This window comes from Papio anubis, chromosome 8 (genome assembly GCF_008728515.1).
Source record: "Papio anubis isolate 15944 chromosome 8, Panubis1.0, whole genome shotgun sequence".
NCBI classification, from domain to species: Eukaryota; Metazoa; Chordata; class Mammalia; order Primates; family Cercopithecidae; genus Papio; species Papio anubis.
Window position 1 is genome coordinate 23315736 of NC_044983.1, and position 19501 is coordinate 23335236.

The following is a 19501-nucleotide window of genomic DNA, read 5'->3' on the forward strand; positions in this document are numbered from 1 at the left end:
CTAAATATATGGAAAGATATCCCATGTTTATGGATCAGAAGTCTCAGTATTATTAAGATGGTAATACTCCCCAAATTGATCTACAGATTCAATGCAGTTGCTATTAAAATCCTAGCTGCCATTTTTGCAGACACAGACAAGCTGATCCTAAAACCCATATAGAAATGCAAGAGACCCAGATTAGCCAAAACTATCTTTAAAATAAAGAACAAAATTGGAGGACTCACACTTTTTTCTTTTTTTTCTTTTTTTTTTTTTTTTTTTTTTTTTTTTTTTTTTGAGATGGGGTCTCGCTCTATCACCAGGCTGGAGTATAGTAGTGCAATCATGGCTCACTGCAATCACAAACTCCTGGGCTCAAGCAGGCCCTCCACCTCAGCTTCTCAAAGTGCTAAGTTTACAGGTGTGAGTCACCATACCCGGCTTACACTTCTTCATTTGAAAATGTATTACAGCTGGGCAAGATGGCGCACACCTGTAATCCCAGCATTCTGGCAGGCTGAGGTGGGCGGATCACCTAAGGTCAGGAGTTCAAGACCAGCCTGGCCAACATGATGAAACCCCATCGCTACTAAAAATATAAGTTAGCGAGACCTGGTGGCACACGCCTCTAATCCTAGCTACTGGGGAGGCTGAGGCAGAAGTTGCAGTGATCCGAGACCGCACCATTGCACTCCGGCCTGGGTGACAAGAGTGAAACTCTGTCTCAAAAAAAAAAAGACAAATAAATTTTTAACATTCACAGTCATAGTCAACTGTCTTTTATTTTTAACCAAAATCATTCTGCTTTTTTTTAATCACCAACAATGTGGAACAATGTCACTAATCCTCCTTCCTACCAAGGTAAACTGCTGCTACTGACCTCTCCCTTCATTGTATGGCATTGCACTGCACTGCATATATACCTGCACATGCAAAAAACCCAGACCCAAATAGGCATTGGAAATATGTGAAGTGTTCATATTAGCCACCTAGCCAGGCCATGTTACCACATCCTCTCTATTCAATTTTCTTCTGTAAACATACCTTGAGTAGTCAAAATCAAACATGCCACAAACACCCACATCAATGTGTATCTTCCTAGAATTATATTTATCTCAAATAAAGATTCTCATCCCAACCAGTCTCAAAACCATCTCCAGTGGAAGCCATTGGCGACTGACATCCAGTGCTATAACTTCTGTGTGTTTACAGGCTCACCAGGAACAATTCTTGCTCTTCTTCTGTGCTTGGGCCATCTGGCATGTGCTGGGAGGGGTAAACACCAAGGGTTCTTTAGCGCCCAGCCATGTGTCCAAAAATCACTTGGACAGCGTCACACAGTAATTTTTGGTACATGTTTTCCGGACAGGGTAACAATCTTTGACTGTATAGATGCCAATCCAGATTTCCTAGGATCTGGCTGACTTTCTGTCCAATGACACCTGGACAGTGGTCTGCACCTGAGGGCCCCCAATAGAGTATTGATCTTCAAAGGTGGAGTTCTGAGGAATGTCAGGAGGCTCCTAGGGCTCTGTCAGGGTCATCTTTGAGCACTGCTTCGTAGCTTGCTCAATCTGAAACATGACTCCATCCTTATAGAGCAAAATATATTCAAATAATCTCTTGCAGGGAATTATCACACCATCCTCTCACCCAGCACCGCATGTGCTGGTTCAGACTATCCTAGGAGAATGGGGCACAGCTGTTGCAACTGTTGCTTTGCTGGTACACAGCCTGTTGACCATCTGATTTTCAATGAATGGTCATGAAATTTACCCATGTAACAAACCTGTACATACACCCTCTGAACCTAAAATAAAAGTTGGAAATAAAATAAAATAAAAAGTTGGAGAAATTGAAAAAATAAATAAGAATGTTAAGACACAACAATAGGGGAAGAATACAACAAACATTGCTGGGACAAGTGAATATCTACAAGCAAAAGACTGAATTGGAACCTCTACCTTACACCATATTTAAAGATTAACTCAAAATGAATCATAAACCCAAATGTGAGAGCTAAAATATTAAATTGTTAGAAGAAAACATAGGAGTAAATATTTGTGACTTGGGGTTAGGCAAGGGTTTTTTTTAGATATGACACCAAAAGAGCAACTGACAATATTAAAAATAGATGAATAGAACTTTATCAAAATTAAAAACTTTGGTGCATCAAAGGAACCGTCAATAGAGTGAGACAGCAATCCAGGGAATGAGAGAAAATATTTGCAAATCATACCTGAGAGGGGATTAATATTCAGAATATATAAAGAACTCCTAGAAATCAACAACAAAACCCAAACGACTCAATTTAAAAAATGGATGGCAGCCTGGGCAACATGGCAAAACCCCATCTCTACAAAAAATACAAACATTAGCTGGACATGATGGCACACACCTGTAGTCCCAGCTACTGGGGGTAAGGGGAGGGGCGCTGAGATGGGATGACCACTTGAGCAAGGGAGGTGGAGGCTGCAGCGAGCTATGATCTGGCCACTGCACTACAGCCTAGGAAACAGAGTGAGACCCTACATTAAAAAAAAAAAAAAAGACTTGAACAGACATTTCACTACTAAAGGAGATAAACAAATGACCAGTAAGCACATAAACACATTCTCAAGATTATTAACCATCAGAGAAATGCAAATAAAAACCACCATAACATACCATTTCATATTTACCAGACTGGCTATAATAAAAAAAACAGACAAGTGTTGGTGAGGGTGTGGAGAAATCAGGACCCTAATCTTTTGCAGATGAAATTTTAAAGTCGTGTAGCCATGTTGGAAAACAGTTTGGTAGTTCCTAAATTTTCACAGTTATCTAGACCCTCAAAATTTTCTGAGTTATTAGCGGGGCATGGTGGTGGGTGCCTGTAATCTCAGCTACTAGGAAGACTCAGGCAGGAGAATCGCTTGAATCCAGGAGGCGGAGGTTGCGGTGAGCCGAGATCTCGCCATTGCACTCCAGCCTGGGCAACAAGAGTGAAACTCCGTTTCAAAAAACAAAAACTCAGAGTTATCTAGACCAAGTCCATTCTTAGGTATATATCAGAGAGAAAAATACCATATGTACACACAAAACTTGCATATAAATGTTCGTAGAGGAATTATTTATAATAGCTCAAAAGTAAAAACAATCCAAATATTCTTCTACTGGTAAATGAGTAAACAAAATGTGGTATATTCATACAATGGAATAGTATTTACCAGTAAAAATTAAAGAACTATTGATATGTTCCATAACATGGATAAGCATTGAAAACACTAGTTACAGAGGTCATATAAGATTTCATTTATATAAAATGTCCAGAATAGGCAAATCCATAGAAACAGAAAGTAGATAAGTCATTGACAAAGTCTGGGTGGACCTCAACCTCCCAAAGTCCTGGGATTACAGGCTTTAGCCACTGTGCCCAGTCCAAACGCCATTTTATAGGAAATGCAGAGGACAGGAGAGCTTGTTCCATTTACTCATGTAGATGGAATTAACAATATCTAGTGCCATTTCTATAAGGAAGCCAGAAAAAATGCTTATTTTCATTTTTAAGAAAAACAGTATTAAAAACAATGAGTTGACTCCCTATCACCCTTCAAAGAGAGCCAAAATTTTAAAACGTCATTATGAACTCACGTATTTAGTTTCACTTAAGATTAGTATAAAAATTGTAATTTGTGTTTTTCAAAAAATTTTTCAACTTTGTCTAAATTTTCAAACTTATTGCCATATAGCTATTCATAATTTTGGCTTATTATACTTTTAACATATGTAGGATCTTTCTGCGTATGTGTAAAAATGTGCCCAGATATACATCCATGATTTTTTACTCTTGTAGGTAGGTTTTATTTCAACAATAAAAGTTATTTAAAAATAAAAGAAAGAAGGCAACAAATAAATAAAAGAAAGAGTCTTCCTTAGCCTGCTTAATTCACCCTTCATTTTTTATTTTAGGAAACGTTGCCTTTTGGTATCATCTGTGTCATGGGAGAAATACATAATTTCATGCTCAATTTAGAAAGAGTCCAGATGCTGTTACATTATTTAGTTGGCACTGGGTGGAAGTGTTGCTTAAAGAGAGACTTTCGGTGCCAGAAATTTCTTTGCAATATATCATGTTAAACACTGGTGATTTGTGTTTTAAATGTTGCCTAATGCTTTTTGTAGTATTTGAATTCTTATTGTAAACTATAGGAGCGATCTGCAGGGAATCTCAAGACCTTTCCTGTTTCTCATTTCCTTCATTTTTGGAGATAACATCACAGTATGGAGAGAGAACCCAGTTATTTCCAAATCCATAGATTCACTAGGGCTAGGCAATGTCAAATCAGCACCTGAATAAATAAAACATGAGCCCATTAGTGCAAGCTTGTATGACCTGCCAGCATCATTAGGCTTTGCTGTGCACAGGAAGCCAGCAGGGATAAGGCCTTTCATAATTATGGCATCTCTCGAGAGAGCCTAACAAATCCAGGCTCTGCTTTTTGAATAAGCATTCCGGTGTTTACTTTCCAGGCAAGGGTCTCACTTCATTTTTAGGTTGCTGTAATTCAAACCCTGCCCTCCTAGGAGTCCTCCTGCCCTGCTGTGAATAGATGCACCCAACTAGATTCCATGGAAATTCAATTCCACCAACTTAACACACATAATGACCAAGCAGTAGCAGAGCTTATTCACCAGGGTTTACCTCCCTGATACTGGTATTCTCAAAGGTAGTCTCTGCAAGAACCCTCTCATTTGACAGGATAAACTTGTTAACTTTACAATTCAAGCCCATGTAGTGCATGTTAATGTTTAGGAGTGCAAAGCTTAGGAGCGTGGACCTGCACCCAAAATGTCCAGATTCAAATCCAGCCTTGTCACTTGTATTAGTCCATTCTTGCATTGCTGTAAAGAAATACCTGAGACTGGGTGATTTAAAAAGAAAAGAGGTTTAATTGGCTCACAGTTCTGCAGGCTGTACGGGAAGTACGACAGCATTTGCTTCTGGGGAGGCTTCAGGGAGTTTTTACTCATGATGGAAGGTAAAGCAGGCAGTTTACGTGGTGAAAGCAGGGGCAAGAGAGAGCAAGGCTATTCTGACATTACAACACACTTTTAAAGAACAAGAGCTCGCAAGAACTCACTCACTATCACAAGAATAGCATCAGGTGGATAATGCTAACCATTCATGAAAAATCCACCCCTATGAGCCCATCACCTCCCACCAGGCCCCGCCTCCAACCCTGGAGATTACAATTCAACATGAGATTTGGGCAGAGCCGCAGATCCAACCCATACCACCACTTACTAGCTGAGGAGCCTGAGGCAAGTTTCTAAACCTTCCTGGGCCTCAATTTACTCATCTATCAATGGGGGCCATAATATTGTCTGTCACACTGGGTTCATGTGAGAATTAAATGGCATTATTATATATAAAGCACTTACTTAGAGAAGCACTCTAATATAGTAAGTGCTGTATGTATTTGTTTGATTATTATTCTCATTAGCTGTGTGAGCTCGCACAAGTAATAAGCTCTTTGTGCTTTAGTTTCTTATGTATAAAATGAAAATAATAAAAACAGTACCTGCTCTATAGGGTTGTTATAAATAGTGACTTAGTTAATTCATATACAGTATCTAGTGTATTGCCTAGCACATAGTCAGCACCCAGTGAATTTTAGCTATTCTCATTAGATCTTTTCTATTTTTTTACATATGGAAATGTAGACAGGGTAGGTTGAATGTAATTTATGCCAAGTGTTTGCCGATTTTCAGGAAAAAATACTGCTTTTTTAAATACATCTGTTATATTTTTCCTATGATCAAGGAAATACATTTTTATAATAATAAATTTGTAAAAGAGAAAAAGTAAAATGTTCACAATCTTACTCTACAATTACTTGTACTTTATATTTTTTGTATTAGTTGATGGAAAAGTAAGTGCAGGCTTTTGCCATTAAAAGTAATAGCATTAAAAGCAAATGGCCATTTACTTTTGGCCATTAAAAGTAATGGCAAAAATCGCAATTATCTTTGCACCAATCTAATATATTTTTCTTTCCAATCTCTTCTTTACCATGCACAAACTCAGAGCAGGGTAAAAGACAATCATAATTTTTAAATTTGGCCACTGATTTCCTTTTAGAGGAGAATAATTTCCGCTTAGCAAAATTGCTTAAAAAAATCACTTGGGTGGAAAGTGAGACTGTCAGGGCATAATAAGTGGTTAAGAACACAAATAGAAAGCTAAGCCACCCAGCATTAGGAATAAGCAGTAATCTGGAAATACAGAGTGAGAAAAGTAAAGAGAAAAGCAGAAGGCGAGTTTAAAAGCATAATGAAATGTCTGAGGGTCTTTAAAGAAAAAGAAAGTGCTGGATCGTTACTGCCATATGATCCAGCAGTCCTGCTTCTGGGAATTTATCCAGAAGAATGGAAATCAGGACCTTGAAGAGATACGTGCTCTCCCATGCTCATTACAGCGCTTTTTGCAGTAGCCAAGATACAGAAACAACACAAACTTTCATCAAGAGATGAGTAGCTTAAAAACGTGGCACATGCACATGCACACACACACACACACACACGAATGTTATTCAGCCTTAAAAGAGAAGAAAATTCTGCCGTTTGCAACAACAGGTATGGACTGGAAGACATTATGCTAAATGAAATAAGCCAGACACAAAAGGACAGACACGACATGATTCCATTTATGTAAGGTACCTAAAATAGTAAAACATAGAAGTAGAAAATAGGATGGTACTTTCCAGCAGATGGGGCCAAGGGAAGAATGGAGAGCTGTTCAATGGGTGTAAAATTATAGTTACACAAAATGAGTAAGTTCTAGAGATCTGCTATACAACATTGTGCCTATAGTTAACAATACAGTGTTGTACACTTAAACATTTGTAAAGAGTGAAGATTTCATAAGTGTTCTTAACACACACACACACACACACACACACACGTCAAAGGGACATAAGGAAACGTTTAGAGGTGATTGATATGTTTATTACCTTGACTGTAGTGTTGGTATCACTGGTGCATGTGATGTCCAAACTTATCAAATTATATACATTCAATGAGTGTGGTTTCATGTATATCAGTCATACCCCAGGCCAGGTGCGGTAACTCACACCTGTAATTCCAGCACTTTGGGAGGCCAAGGCAGGAGGATAGCTTAAGTCCAGGAGTTCAAATCCAGCCTGGGCAACATGGTAAAATCCTGTCCCTACCAGAAATACAAAAACTGAGGTGGGAGAATCACCTGAACCTGAGAAGGCTGAGGCTGCAGTGAGCCATGATTGTGCCACTGCACTCCAGCTTGGGCAACAGAATGAGATCTCATCTCAAAAAAAAAGAAAAAAATTATACCCTAATAAAGCTGTTTTTAAAAAGTCTAATATCATAACTTTAATCATGTGTTACATAATGGCATAAATTTCCCCAAACTAAATAATCTATTATCACCAACAAAAGCTTTGTGTGTGTATGCATTTATATGTGTACGTGAATCATGGAATCATGCTGAGGTCCATGTTTGAGCCAGTGTGGTGTATCTGAGAGACAGCCTGCCCTGGTGTGACAGAAACTGACTATTCATGAATATTCTTTATCTAATAAGAGATTCCTTAAGTTTTAGCCAAGGACAAAGCCATCCAGCTGAAGTCTACATTTCCTACTCTTGCAGTCAGGTATGGCCATGTGTAAAGTTCTGGCCAATGAATTGGGAGAAGAAATGGTGAGTGCTAGTTCCTAGAACAGACTATAAAGCCTCCAACACATCATTGAAAAGACTGTGCATCAACCTGAGATCCTGGACTTTGAACCAGATACAATAGTTTGATAAGACTTTGGATTGCCTCCCCTGGGAAGAGCTGAGTGTATCCTGCACCAAGAGGAAGCAGGTGGTGAAAACTACACAGACTTCAAATGGGCCAGACTCTCTAGTGTCTAGTGTCACTGCAGAATTAGGGGCCACAGAGAACAACAGACAAGACGATTCTTCCCAAAGAGTAGAACCAGAGTCCAGCCAAAATATCACTCCATTGCTAGCTAGGGCAGGGAGTCTTCACAATCAAATGCTTCCAGATTTGATCATTGCTATGGACCACTGGTTGCTGTGTACTTTACATTCTTTGCTTTTCCAAGTAAGGATCTTTATAACAGTTGTGCTGGTCCTAGTCCGCCATTTCATATTGCATACATAGGAAGAGATACAGATGATGTGATTTTTTGTAGGTCATAAGACCATGCGTAGCCATCTCCAAACTTGGTGGAGAAGAATGCACATCACCTTGAGATCCTAGCCATTAAACTGGATTAGATTTTGAGATGTCTCACTGAAGGAGGCTCTGCACAGTGGAAGGGAAGAGTGCATTAACTTTTACTTGTCCAAAAGGAACAATAGTGGCAGACTGCCAATAGTTCCCCCTAATCTCCATGTTTCCCTCCTTCCATAGTAATAGCTGTTACTGGATCCATGTCAGCCAGCTAAAGCTAGATTTTCCAGCCTCCCTTGCAGCTAGGTATGGCATGGGATATAAACAGGATTGATATGTGCCGCTTCCATATAGTTTCTCAGAAGAGTTCAGCATGCACTGTTTTGGCTCTTTTTGCCTCTTTCTCAATGCTTGGAAGATGATGAGAGCTGAAAGCACTTACCAGAACTAGACTTTATATCTCTAGACAAGTGCTTTACAAGCTATCTGTGGTATAGGACAATCTCTCATGAACTGATGCTCTTAGGAAATATTATAAAATTAAATTATTAGAAATCATGAAGTAGATAAAAAACAAAGACAAACCCCAAATATCTTATTATTAGAGTCAATAATATTATATTTCAATAAATATAACAAATAATACATAAAGTTTTTTAAAATTGGCTACATTAAATTTACCAAAAGACATGCAAGACTTCTTCACTGAAAAGAATAGAATATTGTTGAAAAAACTTAAAGAAGACCTTAGTAAATGGAGCAATATAGCATGCTCAAGGATAGGAAAACTCGATATTCTCAGTTCTTCCCAAATTGACTTAGCGAGTCAATGGAATCCCCATCAAAATTCCTGCAAGTATCTTTGTTGAAATTCACAAGCTAATTCTAAAATGTATGATTGGAATTCCTGCAGACCTAGAACAGAAAAGTCATTTTTAAAAATATAAAGTTGGAGAGGCCAGGCATGGTGGCTTACAACTGTAATCCCAATATTTTGGAAGGCCAAGGTGTGTAGGATTGCTTAAGCTCAGGAGTTTGAGACCAGCCTGGGTAGCATAGAAAGACCTCATCTCTAATAAAAATTTAAAAAATCAGGCAGGCATGGAGGCACATACCTGTAGTCCCAGCTACTCAGGAGGCTGAGGTGAGAGGATCACTTGAAACCAGGAAATTGAGGCTGCAGTGAGCCATCATTGTGCCACTGCAATGCAGCTTGGGTGACAGAGTGAGATCCTGTTTCAAAAAGAAACAAAAAAGAAATTGGAGGAAAATATCTGTTTTCAAGATTTACTATAAAGCTACAAAAATTAAGACAATGTAGTATTGGTGAAAGCAAAAAGATCAATGTACAGAATAGCGAATTTAGAAATAGACTCATTTATATATGGTCAATTCATTTTCTACAAATGTACTAAGGGAATTCAATAAAGAAAGGAAAGTCTTTTTCAGAAATTGTGCTAGAACAGTTGTATATCCGTATAGGGAAAAAAGATCATTAATCCTTACCTCACACAATCACAAAACCTAGAAATATATTGTAAACCTAAATGGAAAAACAGCAATTACAAGACTTTTAAATGAAAACGTAGTAGAGAAAATCTTTATAACATTAAGGTAGGCAAAATTGTCTCATATGGGACACAAAAAGCTTAACCTATATAAAGTATATTTATTTTCTTTTCAAAAGTCATCATTAAGAAAATCAAAAGACAAGCCACAGGATGGGAGTATTATTTGCAATTATTTATAATATGTATCTAACAAAAGACTTATACCAGGATATATGTCTTACAACTCAATAATAAAAAGACAATCACATTTAAAAAACTGAACAGACACTTCACCAAAAAAGATATGCAAATGACTAATGAACATATGAAAAGATGCTCAAGACCTCATCTCTATAATTTTTTTTTTTTTTTTCAATTAGCCGAATGTAGTGCCATACACCTGTAGGGTCAGCTACTTGGGAGGCTGAAGCAGGAGGATCACTCAAGCCCAGGGGGTCGAGGCTGCAATGAGCCATGATTGTGCTACTATACTCCAACCTGGGCAATGCAATGAGACCTTGCTTCAAAAAAAAAAAAAAGTAACATTATAGTACATTGATTGAAATAGGAATCTTGAGACATGTATACATACACACACACACACACACACACACACACACACACACACGCATACAGAAAGAATTCTACCTTATGGTAGAATGCCAACTGATAAATGTGGATGGGGCTGGGCGTGGTCACTCACATCTGTAATCCCAACATTTTGGGAAGCTAAGGCAGGACAATCACTTGAAACCAGAAGTTCAAGGTCTGCCTGGGCAACATAGTGAGACCCCATCTCTACAAATAAATAAATATATAAATAAATAATGTGGAGGGAATAATGAAATTTAAAAATCAATATTTAGCAACCACTGTAGTAACTGCTGATTAAAGCAAAGAATCACAAATGGACACTAAAACTAGTGGGTGAGATTTTGATAAAGAACAGAAAATTTACACAAAATAATAAGTACGATATGTGTATTAACTTTACAGCTGAGAACTTAGCAGCCACAATTTTAACCAAGCGATAAACAGTAAAATCATCTGCCTCCTAATTTAATGCCCTGAGAAGAACACAGAAGCACTTCTATAAAACTTCTGAAAAAAAGTACATAACCTGAGGAAACCTATGAGGAAATGAAGAAATATCCATGAACAAATGTCAGACAAATCCAAACTGAGGGACATTCTACAGAGTAAATTGCCGTGTTCTTCAAAACTGCTAAGGTTATAAAAGCCAGATGGAGGCTGAGTTCCAGATTGAAAGAAACTCAAGACACCAAGTGCTACATATGGTCTGGATCAGAGCCTAGAGCTGGATGGGACACTGTTGGGACAACGTGAGTGGGATCCATGGATTCGAAGGCGGTATTGTCTCAACATTGATTTCCTGATTTTGATGGCTGCTCTGTGGTTATGCAGGAAACTCCCCTTGCTTTTAAAAAACATTAAGAGGTAATGAGGATCGTATCCCTAATGAATTCCCTTAATGGTTCAGAAAAAAGAGAAAAAAGATTATTAACATGTAGTTCTAGTTAACATGGCTGAGTAACTACCCCAAAAATGCAGTGACTTAAAACAACCAGTTACTATGCTTGTGGTTTCTGTGTATCAGGAATTTGGACAGAAAACAGCATGGGAGGCTTGTCTCTGCTCCACGATACCTGGGGCCTCAGCTGGAAGCCACAAAGGGTTGGGGGTGGAATCGCCACTCCCTTGTCTGGTGGTGAATGCTGGCTGTCCACCAAGCCGATGCTGATGCTGTTGACTAGAAAACCTACCTGTGGCCTCCTCATATGTCCTAGGCTTCCTCACTAACTGGCATTTGGGCTCCTAGGGTGTCTCAGGAGAGGTAACAAGGCAGAAGTTGTATCCTTTCTAGGACCTAACCTCAGAAGTCGTGTAGCCTCACTGTGGCCATATTCTACTGGTTGTAGCAGTCTCAAATCCAAGAGGAGGGGCTAAGATGCATCTCTTGATGGGGACAGCAAGATTCTAGAAAAGCCTGTGGGACAATGGCTACCACTGTGGCCATTGTCAGAAAGTACCATCAGCCACGTATGTACATACAGAGAAAGGGCAAATAACACAAATGTGATAAAATATTACAAGTAACAACAACAAAATATGGCTAAAGAGTATACAAGGGTGTTCTACATTTTCTCATAACTTTTCTGTGGGCCTGAAAGTATTTCATAATACAAAGCTAAAAAACAAGCAACAAAAATGTATTTATCGAATTGGGCTAATAATGTTAAACTGTGAATTTCAAATACAATTGATTAAAAATAGAATCATTATTAAAAGTAGCACGTTATAAAAATGTTTAAAATGCGATCACATTTTCCCAGACTTAACTCAGTATTTTCACATTCAGTTCTTACTTGTAAAAGAGTCCTACTGCCCTTGACTAGCCTGTGTAGACGCCATGACCATCACCACACCACACGTGTCCTCATCATCCAGACGGCAACATACACTGTTCAGCAAGATTGGCCCAACAACCACACAGGGGGAGATCACTGCAATGTAAATTCCTCTAAAAGTTTCTAGATGCTTACACTCAATTTTAGAACCTACCTCATCATGGCCCTTGAACAGGCTGTGGATCAACATCAGTGTGTAAACCACACTTAGAGTAGCACCATTTTAGGCTGCATTTTTGGTACTTTTGTTGAAGCAGCTCATGCTACCATTTTTAAAAATATTTTTAGCCTTCTCCATCTAATTTGAAATGTCATTTTACCATAAACTAAATTCTCATGTGTACTTGGCCTTGTTGTAGGTCTTAGTTTTATTCCACTAGTCTTCACTGGCATCATGTTGGTTTAGCTACTATAACTTTAGATGATGATTTACGCACTACTCTTCATTACAAGGTTTTCAGAAATCTTCCTGATTACCTCTAAAATACCTTTTCAGGCCAGCTGCGGTGGCTCACCCCTGTAATTCCAGCACTTTGGGAGACCAAAGCAGGCAGATCACTTGAGTCTAGGAGTTCGAGACCAGCCTTGCCAACAAGGTGAAACCGCATCTCTACTAAAAATACAGAAACTAGCGATGCATGGTGGCGTGCGCCTGTAGTCCTAACTACTTGGGAGGCTGAGGCAGGAGAATCATTTGAACCTAGGGAGCGGAGGCTGCAGTGAGCTGAGATCACGCCACTGCACTCCAGCCTGGGCGAGAGAGCAAGACACTGTCTTAAAAATAAAATAAAATAAAATAAAATAAAATAAAATAAAATAAAATACCTTTTCAAGTTGGAAAAGAATTAATTTTTACTTTTATTGGAATGTAGCAAATAATTAATTTAGAGAGAACTATTAAATTTTCCCTTTCAGGAACATAGTATCTCTTTTAATTCATATGCCTTCATATATTTCCTTCAGAAAAGTTTTACAATTTTTATTTCTTTTTTATTTTTGTTTTTTTAAGTTTTTATTTCTATAGGTTCTGAGGGAACAGGTGGTATTTGGTTACATGAGTAAGTTCTTTAGTGGTGATTTGTGAGATTTTGGTGCCCCCATCACCACAGCAGTATGCACTTGACCCAATTTGTAGTCTTTTATCCCTCACCCCCTTCCCACCTTTCTCCCCAAGTCCCCAAAGTCCATTGTATCATTCTTATGCCTTTGCATGGTCATAATTTAGCTCCCACTTATGAGTGAGAACATACGATGTTTGGTTTTCCATTCCTGAGTAACTTCACTTAGAATAATAGTCTCCAATTCCATCCAGGTTGCCGCAAATGCCATTAATTCATTCCCTTTTAGTATTCTTAGTAGTATTCCATCATATATATATCACAGTTTCTTTATCCACTCATTGATGGATGGGCATTTGGGCAGCTTCCATATTTTTGCAATTGCAAATTGTGCTGCTATAAACATGCATGTGCAAGTATCTTTTTCATATAATGACTTCTTTTTCTCTGGGTAGATACCCAGTAGTGGCATTGCTGGATCAAATGGTAGTTCTATTTTGAGTTCTTTAAGGCTTCTCCACATTGTTTTCCATAGTGGTTGTACTAGTTTCCATTCCCACCAGCAGTGTAGAAGTGTTCCCTTTTTACTGCATCCATGCCAACATCTATTATTTTTTTATTATGGCCATTTTAGTGAGAGTAAGATTATAATTTTTATTTCTCATTAGATTTGTGTTATTCCTGGATATTTGAGGAAGCACTAACCAATACTGAAAGGAAGAATGAACATGTCATCAAGGCCAGCTTGAGCTTCAGCTGTGATGGTGGTAGGAATCAGAGTGGAGACCACAAGGTATCTGCAAGAAGGGACATGTCAGAGTCCAGGGAGTCTCCCAGGGTACACTCATCCTAACAAAGAAGTAAGATGTGTAAGTTTGGTCTTGTGACAATACTTATATCATTAAAAAAAGAAGAGTATATTAGAGTCCTGAAGAAAAAGACTGGGTGTAGTGGCTCACACCTGTAATCCCAGCACTTTGGGAGGCTGAGGTAGGCAGATTGCTTGAGTGCAGGAGTTCAAGACCAGCCTGAGCAACATGGCAAAACCCCATCTCTACAAATATAAAAATTAGCCGGGTGTGGTGGTGGGTGCCTGTGGTCCCAGCTGCTGAGAAGGCTGAAGTGGGAGAATCACTTGCACCCAGGGGGTCCAGGCTGCCGTGAGCCAAGATTGTGCCACTGCCCTCCAGCCTGAGTGACAGACATCCTGTCTCAAAAACAAAACGAACAAACAAAACAAAACCAACAAAAAAAGTGATAAGTAAAAATGGAAAACTTGTTTATATAATAGACTTCTGGAAGAAACGGAATCAAAAGTTTATATAAGTAAATAAGAAAGCAAAAAGAGGCTAGGCGCAGGGGCTCACATTTGTAATACCAGCACTTTGGAAGGCTAAGATGGGAGGATTGGTTGAGCCCAGGAGTTCAAGACCAGGCTGGGCTACACAGCAAGAGCCCATCTCTAAAAATAATAATAATAATGTAAATATGAACTTAAACTAAACTGAATATCATTTTCGACCTTCGACTTTGACAAAAATCCATACATTTGGCAGCACATTCTACCAGCAAGACTGTAGGGAAATCAGCATACTCACAAGCTTCTGGTGAAAATGCAAACAGTTTCCATTCTCATCATCAGCTGTCAGGAACATCTATTGGCGACAGAGTACTGAGTAGCAGCAATGAATCTAGAGGAAATGAAATGACAATTCAAATTTCTGAGAGAATTAATTTCTCACCAAGTATTCCATACCCGGCCAAACAATTATCAGCATTTCCAAAGAAGTAAAGACCCAAAGAGTTAACCTCCAATGCACCATTTCTGAAAAAATTACTTCAGGTGTCATTCTAGCAAAATGAAAATGGAATCCAAGAATGAACACGAATCTAACATGAATAACTTTCTTTTTAAGTGGCATTTACAAAACATACGGTTTGAATAGGATACTAAGATATTTTTCTTCTCTTCCTTGAACATGACAGTCAAAAAAAGAAAAGAAAAGAAATAGAGTACCCAGTTAAAAAAAAAAAAAAGGCTATCCAAGAAAGTCATGGGTCTGTATAAGGCAAATTAAAATGTAGACTGATAATGAGTAATTGCTCAACGGGAAAAAGATTCCACTTGATTTTGATGCTTACAATCTTTTTTTTCCCAAGCAGTACAGTTTCAATGATGTAGGATTGTATTTTCTTTTCTATAGGTCTAACACCTCACTTGATTCTTCAGTAGTTAATATCTTCATCATCATTATATTGAAAGTCCCACTGATTAATGTTCAATTTTAGAATAAATCTATACACAAAGCACATGAAAGGTTTAATTATAATTACAGAAAAATAATCTTTAACAATGTGCAACTAGTGATATCACTGACAGAAGCCAAGCGTAGAGGAGTCAGAGGGAAAATGGAGGAAAGTAGTACAGGTACAATAATTTTCACATCTTACACGTGAGTAATCAATAAAGAGTGCTGAAAGTCAGTGTCAAAAGTTAGATAAAGCTGGGTGTGGTGGTTCACGCCTATCATCCCAGCACTTTAGGAGGTTGAGGTGGGAGGATCACTTGAGACCAAGAGTTTGAGACCAGCCTCGGCAACATAGTGAGATGCCATCTCTATTCTACACATTAAAAAAGGGAAAAAAGAGTTATTTAAGCCAGGCGCGGTGGCTCACGCCTGTAATCCTAGCACTTTGGGAGGCTGAGGTGGGCAGATCACGAGGTCAGGAGTTTGAGACCAGCCTGACCAACATGGCGAAACCCCATCTATACTAAAAGCACAAAATTAGCCAGGCTTGGTGGTGCATACCTGTAATCCCAGCTACTCAGGAGGCTGAGGCAGGAGAATCACTTGAACCCAGGAGGCGGAGGTTGCGGTGAGCTGAGATCATGCCATTGCACTACAGCCTGGACAACAAGAATGAAACTCTGTCTAAAAAAAAAAAGTTATTTAAACTATAACTAAATTAAAGAAGTAAGGAAGTGTCAAGGGGCAAGAGAAGGGAGGCAGCTGTGTTAAATTCAGAGATTCAATAGATACTTTTCAAACTTTTATTTTAGGTTCAGAGGTACATGTAGAAGTTTGTCATATAGGTAAATTGCATATCACAGGGGTTTAGTGCACAGATTACTTTGTCACCCAGTAATTAGTTTTTCGATCTTTACCCTCCTCCCATCCTCCACCCTCTAGTACGCTCTGGTATCTGTTGTTCCCTTCTTCGTACTCACGTGTATTCAGTGTTTAGCTCTCACTTACAAGCGAGAACCTGCAGTATTTGGTTTTCTGTTCCTATGTTAGTTCACTTAGAACAATGGCCTCCAGCTGCATCTGTGCTGTTGCAAAGGACATGAACTAATTTTTTATGGCCATGTAGTATCCCATGGTGTATATATGCCACATTTTCTTTATCCAATCTATTGTTGATAGGCATTTAGATTGATTCTATCTCTTTGCTATTGAACGCAATGAACCTATGCGTGTATGTGTCTTTTTGTGGTACAATGATTTATATTCCTTTGGGTATACACATAATAATATGATTGCTGGGTCCAATGGTAGTTCTGTTTTAAGTTATCTGAGAAATTGCCAAACTGCTTTCCACAGTGACTGAAGTAATTTACATTCCCACTAGCAGTGTATAAGTGTTCCCTTTTCTGTGCAACCTCACCAGCCTCTGTCGTCGTCGTTGTTGTTGTTGTTGTTGTTGTTGTTGTTTTAGATGGACTCTCACTGTGTTGTTCAGGCTGGAGTGCAGTGGCACGATCTTGACTCACTACAACCTCTACCTCCCAGGATCAAGTGATTTTCATGCCTCAACCTCCCAAGTAGCTGGGATTACAGGCATGCACCACCACGCCTGGCTAACTTCTGTATTTTTAGCAGAGATGGGGTTTCACCATGTTGGCCAGGCTGGTCTTGAACTCCTGACATCAGGTGATCCGCCCACCTTCGCCTCCCAAAGTAATGGGATTACAGGCATGAGCCACTGCATCTGGCCGCATCTATTGTTTTTTGACTTTTTAATAATAGCTAATCTGACTGGTGTGAGATAGTATTTCACTGTGGTTTTGATTTGCATTTTTCTAATGATTAGTGATGTTGACCACTTTTTCATATGCCCATTGGCTGTGTGTATAGCTTCTTTTGAAAAGTGTTCATGTCCTTTGCCCACTTTTTAATGGTTTTTTGTTTTTGTTTTTGTTTTTTGCTTGATTTGTTTAAGTTCCTTACAGATTCTGGATATTAGACCTTTGTCTGATGCCATGGTTTGCAAATATATTCTCCCATTCTGTAGGTTGTCTGTTTACTCTGATGATAGTTTCTTTTGCTGTGCAGAAGGTCTTTAGTTTAATCAGGTCCCACTTGTCAATTTTTGGTTTTGTTGCAGTTGCTTTTGGCATCTTTGTCATGAAATCTTGGCCAGGGCTTATGACCAGAATGGTATTTCCTAGGTTTTCTTCCAGGGTTTACAGGGTTTACATTTGAGTCTTTAATCCATCTTGAGTTGATTTTTGTATATGGTGTAAGGAAGGGGTGCAGTTTCAATCTTCTGAATATGGCCAGTTACCCCAGCACCATTCATTGAATAGGGAGTCCTTTTCCCATTGATTGTTTCTGTCACAGAGAGTCAATATATACTTTTTAAGTTGATGAATCAAGAAATAGAGATATAGAAGCAAGTTATGTAGCATTTTGTGTCAAATAAGCAGAAGAACTAGATAACAGAAGCAGTTGAAATTATTGGGGGTGATTGCACTTTTTACTTTATATCTCTGTGCTTCTATTATTATGTTACCAAGTGTGGTAGACAGAATAATGGTTCCTAAGATGTCCATGTCCTAGTCCTAGGAACCTGTAAATATGTCACCTTACATAGCAAAAGAGATTTTGTGGATATGATTAGGCTAAGGATTGTAAGATGGGGAGATTATCCTAGAGTCTGGATGGGCTCGATGTAATTACAAGGGTCCTTACCAGAGGGAGGCAGGAACGTGAGAGTCAGAGAGAAGATGTAACTATGGAAGCAAGTTGAAGCGATGCACTTTGAAGATGAAGGAAGAGGCGATGAGCCAAGGAATTTGGGTAACTTCTAGAAGCTGGAAAAGGTATGAAAATGATTCTCCCATAGAGACTCCAGAAAAAACAAAGCTTTGCCAACATTTTGATTTTATCCCTAAAGACTCATTTTGGACACCTGACCTCCACAACTTCAAGATAATAAATTTGCATGGCATGTCAGCTCATGCCTAAATCCCAGCAACATGAGAGGCTGAAGCAGGAGGATTGCCTGAACCCAGGAGTTCAAGGATGCAGTGAGCTGTGATTGCACCACTGTACTCCAGCCCGAGTGACAGAGCACCCATCTTTAAAAGTTAATAATAATAATAATATTTTAAGACAATAAATTTATGTTGTTTTAAGCCACTAAATTTGTGGGAAAGGGAATGGAGTCCTACTTTTTTTCTTGGTGAAGGTAGGAAGGGGCATATTTTCATTTTGCATGTATTAGTTTAAAAAGCTTTAACCAGCCAGCAAAACTTCAGGAATATCCCTTATGTCCCTGAAGGCCCAAATACTAAATTATCAGACACAGCTCTGTCCTGAAAGACTTTCAACGTGGAAGAATGTTTTGCCATCCTTCCCTCCTTCAGCTGACCCAGGAAGCAAAGCAATGTCCATACAGAAGGACAGCTCTGAGAAATCTAGACCCTGTCCCAGGGTTGCGGAGGCTAGCCCTCCCACCTGCTCCTGTCATGGCCATCCATTATGAAATTGATGTCGCCATCAGTCATAGAGATTGCTAAGAGGTCACAGGACATTGCCTAGGAAATCCAGGACATGGCACTATTTTAGTTAGGTACTTCTTGTATCACAGCTCCAAGTCACCATTCTCGGGGGGAGGGGTCCTTTTTTATTTCTCTCCCAGTGCCAGAACTTTACCCTTTAGAAGACGTGTCCAGCCGACTGACTTCCAGACACATCGCTAACTTAGAGCAACATGGTGCTTTTTTTTTTTTTTTTTGAGACAGGGTCTCACTCTGTCACCCAGGCTGGAGTGCAGTGGCATGATCACAGCTCACTGCAGCCTCTACCTTTCAGGCTTGAATAATCCTCCCACCTCAGCCTTCTGGGTAGCTGGGACCCCAGGTACAGGACACCATGCCCAGCTAATTTTCTGATTTTTTTGTAGAGACAAGGTATTACTACTTGGGCTCAGGTGATTCTCTTGCCTTGACTTCCCAAAGAGCTGGGATTACAAGTGTGAGCCACTGCATCCGG

At 39.1% G+C, this 19501-nt stretch overlaps 1 pseudogene; it reads right to left on the minus strand.

The window, feature by feature from the left end:
• Positions 1-710: 710 nt before the first annotated feature.
• On the minus strand, positions 711-19203 carry LOC101015269 (annotated as a pseudogene).
• Positions 19204-19501: the final 298 nt, after the last annotated feature.